General features: G+C 37.3%; 1 protein-coding gene across 1 annotated transcript in view; it reads left to right on the top strand.

Moving 5' to 3' along the window:
• Positions 1 to 1193: 1193 nt before the first annotated feature.
• Positions 1194 to 5769, top strand: part of LOC103373761 (serine/threonine-protein kinase PAK 7-like) — a gene marked incomplete at its 3' end in the record, with an annotated part of 48234 nt that continues 43658 nt past the window's right edge. Inside the window, exon 1 of the mRNA XM_008303736.1 lies at positions 1194 to 1230. The remainder of the gene's footprint in view (positions 1231 to 5769) is intronic.

Genomic DNA, 5769 nt, shown 5'->3' with positions numbered 1-5769 from the left:
ACCCTGAGTCAGCATTTTTTTTTTTTTACAGTCAGCATATACATGAATACTTTTTTCTTTGATTTTACTTGACATTATCTGCAGATAGATTTGAACAAAAACTCTAAAATAACATTCACTGTTTTTCTAGTATTTTGTATTCATGTCAGTAAATTAAATTAATAACACTCTTGGTCTGTTTTTTGATGGTCAGTATGGTTTTGATGGAAAACTAAACAAATTCATTTTTTACAGTGTAAATGTGTAGAAAGTCTTTTACTTTTTATTCCTTAAAACCTTGGATTTGCTAAACTTACTGTTTATTCGTCATGTAACACTTCGACTCACAAGTCTTGTTTTGAAAATTCTCTCTGTGTCAGTGTTTCCTGTAAAGCATCAAATCACAAAGTCAAACTCCTCGTATGTGAAAACCTCAGACACAGTGGAATGCTGTGAAAACTGAAAATATCTGTAAAATCATGATAATTTTTAGCCGATTTAAACACAGGAAGACGGTTTAACTTTCAGGTCACATATTGTTGAAAGATAGATTACTATTTGTAAAAATACAGATTGTTGATGTGGACTTTACAGTTTTTACGCTTTCAATGTGTCAATTCTTTTTTTTCTGTGATTTTATGAGATATTATCTGTAATTTAACTAAAGAGGGAAAATTTGTAAAATTACAATTTATAAAATATTTACAATTTAAAAAAAAAAAATCCTTAATATATGGAAATTTATTTTTAAAAAGTAGGAAATATCTGTAAAATTATCATATGTTCTGCTGATTTAAATTAAGTAAAACATTTTATAGTCGAGCAAATTATTAGACATTATTTACAGTTTTGGTGTGTTTTTTCCAGTCATGTGTTAATAAATACCTTTTCTTCTGTAATTTTTACAGATATTATCTACAATTTGAGAAAACAGGAAAAAATAATAACTTCAAATAATCTTTGGTACTTAAAAAAAAAAAAACTTATTATATATTTTTTTTACTAAAATAGCAGCAAATGTAAAAAATTATTTTAAAAAAAATCCTTAATATCACAATTTTTACTTTGAAATATTGTAAATATCTGTAAAATAACAATATTTTCTTCTGATTTAAATACAGTGAAAAATGTCTCACAGTCAAACACTGTAAAAGATCAAATTACATCTATAAAAACACATTTATTTACCTTTATTCACCATNCATCCAGAGCACTTTGATTGGCTGAAAGAAACCGTCAGTTTGTTTCCAGGTAAGAGCGGCGACTCGGTCGGGCAGCGCTGCAAAAAAAAAAAAACTACATCTGTAAGAGAAACTGTGAAAATCTGGCAGCAAGAGTCAGAAAGCTAGTGGACAGTGTGATGCTGAAAAACAGTTAAAAATAGAATAAAAACGGTGGATAGACCAGCAAATATCTGTCAAATAAAGATATGTTAGCAGATTTAACTACAGTGAGTCGACATAATTCTATGGCCACACATTGTAAAAGAGGGGCTGCAGGGTGGAGCAGTGGTTAGCACTGTTGCCTCGCAGCAAGAAGGTCGCCGGTTCGCGTCCCAGTGAGGACACCCGGGATCTTTCTGCATGGATGTTCTCCATGTTCTCCCCGTGCAGCGTGGGTTCTCTCCGGGTTCTCCGTCCAAAAACATGTTGAGGTTAATTGGTGATTCTAAATTGTCTGTAGGTGTGAGTGTGAGTGTGCTTGGTTGTCTGTCTCTAAGTGTAGCCCTGTGATAGACTGGTTACCTGTCCAGGTGAACCTGCCTTCACCCTGAGTTAGCTGGGATAGACTCCAGCCCCCCATGACCCTCGTGAGGATTAAGCGGTGTGTATAGATAATGGACGGATGGATGGAATATGGTTTTGATGTAAAACTGAACAAATTCATTTTTTACAGTGTAAATGTGTGGAAATTCTTTTACTTTTTATTCCTTAAAACCTCAGACACAGTGGAATGCTGTGAAAACTGAACAAATCTTTAAAATAATGATAATTTTTAGCTGATTTAAACACAGGGAGACGGTTTAACTTTCAGGTCACACGTTGTTAAAGAACAGATTACTATTTGTAAAAATACAGATTTTTGATGTGGACTTTACAGTTTTTACCTGTTTCAATGTGTAAATTCTTTTTTTCCTGTGATTTTATGAGATATTATCTGTAATTTAACAAAAGAGGGAAAATTGGTAAAATTACAAAGTAAAATTAAAAAGTAAAATCATCATATTTTCTGTTGATTTAAATTGAGTAAAATTTTTTATAGTTGAGCAAATGACCATTTGTAGAAATTATTAGACATTATTTACAGTTTTAGTGTTTTTTCCAGTCATGTGTTAATAAATACCTTTTTTTCTGTAATTTTTATAGATATTATCTACAATTTGACGAAACAGGAAAAAATAGTAACTTAAAATAATTTTTGGTACTTTAAAAAAAAAAACATATATTTTCTTTTACTAAAATAGCAGCAAATGTAAAAATGTATATTTTTAAATCCTTAATATCACAATTTTTACTTTTAAATATTGGCAAATATCTGTAAAAAAAAAAAAATCTGCTGATTTAAATACAGTGAAAAATGTCTCACAGTCAAACACTGTAAAAGATCAAATTACATCTATAAAAATACATTTATTTACCTTTATTCACCATTTGGAGCTGCTGTCTGATGGTCAACGTGTAAATTAAAACTTTTTTTCTGTGATTTTACTTTAATCTTTAAATTTACAAAACAGTTAAAATCTCTAAAATAACACTGAATTGTTAAAAAAGACAAACAGAAATCAAGATCTAGCATGATAACTCACAGACTTACCACACTGATCATCCCGAGTCTTTAAACGTGATTTAAACGAGGGACGTTCCAAACTTCCTGTGAACGATGAAGAAGCCTCTGGATGGGCTGAAGCTGTTTGCTGCTCTGTGGGTGCGTCTGTAGGAAATGCAAGGTGGAAGCTCGGCTGTGCGAACGGTGTTTGAGCCAATTAAAGCATGTGAAGCTAACGAACGGGGCCTGCAGAGAACAAGTGGATGCAGATGGGAGAGAATTGAACTACAGACAAAAAAATCGGTCTGAGTTTGTGGAGTTTGTGTCGCTCGGTGCAGAAAAAGCAGAAACGAGGCAGCGAGCGTTGGCTTCTGACACATTTGACCTTTTAATTAAATTAGGGATTCCTCCTCTGGCCTGCGGCGGCGCGTCGGCCCTCCCTCCACGTGTTCATCAGCAGAAACGTGTCCTTTGCATGTTGCGTTTTAAATCATTTATGAATTTGCATATTTGAGCCGCGTCTCAATCCAAAATTACAATCCGAGGGATGTGAAGTCGCCGCGGATTCGCCGCAGAGCGTTCGCGTGCCCTCGCCGGCTAAAAATAGCCAATTTTAAAGACAACACAAATAGCACACGAGGCCTTTATTCCCCTGCAGAATGCGCGTTGAGGTGTCGAAGGGGAAATGCCTGTGGAGGCTCAGATGGTGACAGATGGTTCGGAGACAAATCAGCCTGGGAGTCAGGATCTCTGCCCCGGGACCAGCAGCCCCTTTAAGTCCGTTTGTGTCGTTGTGTACACAGTGTGTGTGTGTGTGTGTGTGTGCGTCCTGTAAGCCCCTTTTTGTGTGTATTTCCAGGTTAAGCTGCAGCATCTCTCTGTTTTGTGTAGATGTTACGCAACGGCCTCGCCGAAGCCGCGCGCTGGATGTGACAGCGACGTCAAAATATTTTGCTTTCACGTATTTACAGGCTTGTGTGCTCAACGGTACGCGTTTTTTAGTTATTTGCGCTTCATTTAGCTCCTGCAGCTGCGATTTAAATACGACAAATCTCTCCTCGTAGAGGCTCCATGTGCTGAAGGCTCAGGAAGATCCGCCCTGCTCACATTCCTGAAGTTTTTATGGCGTAAAATCTAGATATTTATGGAGATATTTGTGAAGTTGGAGCTCCGTTTAGGCACATGTTTGCACCTTGAAATGTAAAGTTTAAATGAGAATATCTGAGGAACTGTTGAAGATAAAGGCCTGAAACTTCTCCTGTTATTTATCATCATGTCATTGATTTAGAATCTGCAATATTGGACAAATGGATCAATTATTTGTGACTATGGGTGAGTTGAAATGGGACGAAAATGGTTCAGAAAATAGTTGATGTTTAACGTGTGCTCAGAGATGAGACTTATCAACTCACCTGTACTCAGATGATTTAATCTACTTGTCTAATATCACAGAGTGTGAATCAACACCAGAATGAGAAATAACAGAGAAAAATTCAGGCTTTGAACTTAAGGAGTTCAAACATGGACTCGTATTTTAACGTAGATCGACGGGAAAAAACGGTTTATATCAGAAAGTTTTTGATGTGTCGATCTAAATGTTCACAGATGCCTTTTTAAATATCCCGTTTATGATGAAAACGTTTTAGTCGTTCTATAGCTTCTACCTGAACGACACAGTTTAGAGCTACTAGAGTTATATTCCTCTGCTCTAGAAACATGTGTTGAACGTGTCTTCTAGCAACAACCTGCTCCTCTGTTCACCATGTCTGCAGCCACATTTATTTTACTGATCCAGAGTGGTTGTTTTCTTCTTGCTCTGTGCAAACACAGCCTGCAGTTTATTTGAAAATCCCTGAATTTTCATTTTCACTCATTGTTTCTCACTTTTAGATGAAAACAAATAAAGAATCTGTCTTTTTGGCAGATCTTTAAATGATGCATGCAGAACAAACGGATGTTGATGAATGACTTTAAGCTCAGGTTTGGTTTCGTGAAGCACACACGATGTGTTCAAGGAGCGTCAGAAAGTTGGAAATCTGAAACCTTTCAGACCTGTTGGCAGGTTTATTTTTTATAAAGACCTATTAAAATAGCCACTAACTTACTCTGACACTGACTTATTTCCATCATCTATGAATCAAATGTGTGATTTTCGAGGAAAAAAAGTCCAAATTGTTTGAATATTTTCTGCTCTCTTTGCCTGTAAACTGAATTTCTTCGGGTTGTGGACAAAACAAGACATCTGTCGTCTTGTGCTTTGGGAAAAACTGACTATTTTTTTGACATTTACGGACCAAACATTTTCATTTTCATCCACTTTGTTCATTCATCACTCAGACGCTGTTGGGTCAAGTTACTGCTGCTGTAATCTGAGCACATCCTGCTGCTGCTGCTCCAACAGTGAAGAAGTCACAACGCGAGCTTCGTTAGCAGCTCAGGTGGACTCCAGGTCGACCGCTCACAGCTCCAGGTTTACTCTCTTTAGTGTCACCATTGCTCTCCGCTAGAATAACCTCGCAGGCATGAGGCTGGAACTCCTCAAAGAGCCCATCGGTTCCAGCCGGAGAGGAGCTCTTGTGTCGCTGCCTGGAGGAGGTGATTCCCTCAAAGCAGCTGCTCAGAGCTCTGCAGGTCCAAACATGCGTCTCCGTCTGGACTACACGCGCTCAGCAGCGTGTTTGTGTCTCCTCGAGCTCGGACTAGACGTCTTAAGCCCCGCTGGCCTTCAATAATCTCATTCCCGAGAAGCGCCATGTAGGTCAGGGGTTTCCGTCCTCACCGGCAGCTCAGAGACCACAGGAGGAGGAGGAGGAGGAGGAGGAGGAGGAGGAGGTGCTGAAATCAATACATGATAAACACCCTCCTGTTTAGATACATTTACTGTTATTGTGTTTAATGCTAAAAATCAACAGCAGCAGAAATAAAACTACACATCATTTCTAAAAAAATATCTACAAACAATCTGTATTTTTCTAAATGCGACGTCCTTTTTGACTGTTTGACTGTAAATTTACACATTTTTTA

Source organism: Stegastes partitus, unplaced genomic scaffold (assembly GCF_000690725.1).
Source record: "Stegastes partitus isolate 25-593 unplaced genomic scaffold, Stegastes_partitus-1.0.2 Scaffold2059, whole genome shotgun sequence".
Classification (NCBI taxonomy): Eukaryota; Metazoa; Chordata; class Actinopteri; family Pomacentridae; genus Stegastes; species Stegastes partitus.
The sequence above is the reverse complement of the archived record's forward strand: the minus strand, read 5'-3'. Positions and strand labels throughout refer to the sequence as shown.